Below are 2,500 nucleotides of genomic sequence, written 5' to 3' on the forward strand. Positions count from 1 at the left end.
ACTTTTCTCTTTGCCTGCTTAGCGTAGCTCCCTGCTCCACTGTTTGCGTGCTACCAGCCCGTGAGGCGTGTGTCTTGCCCATCCCATCTTCACTGTGTTATGTTGGACTTGTCTTCTCTGTGAGCAGAGTCTCCTTCCCAGAGCAGGTGCTTTCTCTGAACTCTTGGCTTGTAAGACTGCTGGGAAAGGCCCTCCCTAGCCCCTCAGTCAGATAGATACATTTACCTGCAGAGCTCAGCTTGGGAGAAAGAGATTAGGCAGAGAGCACATAGGGGAAGGCCCACAGAGCACACTTTATTTTACATAAAAGCTCGGGGTTGTGGGAGGACAGGGACATGAGGGTTCTCATGGAAAGAAATCCCAGGAGTATTGATGGCTAGGCCCTGAAACACAACAATCCCGGAATGGCCAGGCACAAGATGCCTCTGCAATAGGCCTGACCCTAGGCTTCCGGAGTTCTTGATCTCCAGAGGCTCCAGTGATCTAAGCCCGACCAGGGCTGTGCCCGACCAGGGCGCGTTGGGAGAGCGTTAGGGACACGTAAAGGGGCGCAGGGCGCAGAACTCTGCCCGTTTCACCCCAGCATTTTGGGGAGGACACAGAATCTGGCAAAGCCAGTGGGAAGGATTTTCCAGGAGGAGAGTTCAGTGACATGATCTGAAACACAATAGTGCTGGTGATCTGGCGGGTGCATTCTGTGAGCCACTTCTGTCAGGAGCAGCCTGCCATCATGCCCTGATAACCACAACTCTAGTACCAAGCCAGTGACCTCAGCAAATGCAAAGACATTATTACTTATAGTCTCCTGCATCTGATTCTAGCCATCATCATGTGAAACGTTGGCGTTATCATGTCTGCTGCGCACCCTTTGTTCATATGTGTACAATTTAAGTGTGTGAACCTGACCACTGTCTTGGACAGAGCTCTGCCTGTGAACACACCATGTGAAGCATTGGTGGTTCAGTGGTAGAATTCTCGCCTGCCACACGGGAGTCCCGGGTTCGATTCCCGGCCAATGCAAGGTTGCTTTCTTTTGACTTTGTTTTCGAAATGATATATATGAACTCAGTGGGGAATAAAATGGTAAGCAGTGACCCCAACGTGATTTGAACACGCAACCTTCTGATCTGGAGTCAGACGCGCTACCGTTGCGCCACGAGGTCCTTACACTTGCAGCCTTCGATGCCAGATGAACAAATGCTGTGGGCCTTTTGACTTATTTTCCTCTGCTTATATGCCTACGGTTGTATTACAGGGCTTGGCCTTTTGTTTTCTATCCTGATTATGGAAATTAACGGCAGGTGCAGTGAGAACGCTGAGGATTGAACTATTCAGGGAAAGGATCGCACGCAGGAAAGAGCAAAGGTACGTATCTGTGTTTCATGCAGACAAAAGGATACGTCCCTGGGTGGGCTTGAACCACCAACCTTTCGGATAACAGCCGAACACGCTAACCGATTGCGCCACAGAGACTATTCGCTGTATACATTTCCTGAGACTCAATATATGTCTTGACATGTGTGCGCCTGCCTGGAGCTTGTATTATATAAGGCGTCTTTATGCCATACAGCATTTGTCATTTGCTTAGTGTCTTGTTACTGTTGTAATTTATGATGTGTAGACTACTGTCTAATGGTGTTAGAGCCAGTATTACTACCGATCACAGTGCATGAGACTCATACATGACTTTTCTCTTTGCCTGCTTAGCGTAGCTCCCTGCTCCTCTGTTTGCGTGCTACCAGCCCGTGAGGCGTGTGTCTTGCCCATCCCATCTTCACTGTGATATGTTGGACTTGTCTTCTCTGTGAGCAGAGTCTCCTTCCCAGAGCAGGTGCTTTCTCTGAACTCTTGGCTTGTAAGACTGCTGGGAAAGGCCCTCCCTAGCCCCTCAGTCAGATAGATACATTTACCTGCAGAGCTCAGCTTGGGAGAAAGAGATTAGGCAGAGAGCACATAGGGGGAGGCCCACAGAGCACACTTTATTTTACATAAAAGCTCGGGCTTGTGGGAGGACAGGGACATGAGGGTTCTCATGGAAAGAAATCCCAGGAGTATTGATGGCTAGGCCCTGAAACACAACAATCCCGGAATGGCCAGGCACAAGATGCCTCTGCAATAGGCCTGACCCTAGGCTTCCGGAGTTCTTGATCTCCAGAGGCTCCAGTGATCTAAGCCCGACCAGGGCTGTGCCCGACCAGGACGCGTTGGGAGAGCGTTAGGGACACGTAAAGGGGCGCAGGGCGCAGAACTCTGCCCGTTTCACCCCAGCATTTTGGGGAGGACACAGAATCTGGCAAAGCCAGTGGGAAGGATTTTCCAGGAGGAGAGTTCAGTGACATGATCTGAAACACAATAGTGCTGGTGATCTGGCGGGTGCATTCTGTGAGCCACTTCTGTCAGGAGCAGCCTGCCATCATGCCCTGATAACCACAACTCTAGTACCAAGCCAGTGACCTCAGCAAATGCAAAGACATTATTACTTATAGTCTCCTGCATCTGA

The 2,500-nt window shown here is 50.3% G+C and overlaps 3 non-coding genes across 3 annotated transcripts; 1 reads left to right on the top strand and 2 right to left on the bottom strand.

The window, feature by feature from the left end:
* The first annotated feature begins 949 nt into the window (after positions 1-949).
* On the top strand, positions 950-1,020 carry TRNAG-GCC (transfer RNA glycine (anticodon GCC)). The gene has a single exon. It is a non-coding gene; the product is annotated as a tRNA-Gly (tRNA).
* A 71-nt stretch (positions 1,021-1,091) lies between these two features.
* Positions 1,092-1,163, bottom strand: TRNAW-CCA (transfer RNA tryptophan (anticodon CCA)). Its single transcript has one exon. It is a non-coding gene; the product is annotated as a tRNA-Trp (tRNA).
* Positions 1,164-1,399: 236 nt separating this feature from the next.
* Positions 1,400-1,473, bottom strand: TRNAN-GUU (transfer RNA asparagine (anticodon GUU)). Its single transcript has one exon. It is a non-coding gene; the product is annotated as a tRNA-Asn (tRNA).
* Between the last annotated feature and the right edge of the window lie 1,027 nt (positions 1,474-2,500).

Source organism: Lissotriton vulgaris, chromosome 1_1, assembly GCF_964263255.1.
Source record: "Lissotriton vulgaris chromosome 1_1, aLisVul1.2, whole genome shotgun sequence".
NCBI lineage: Eukaryota > Metazoa > Chordata > Amphibia > Caudata > Salamandridae > Lissotriton > Lissotriton vulgaris.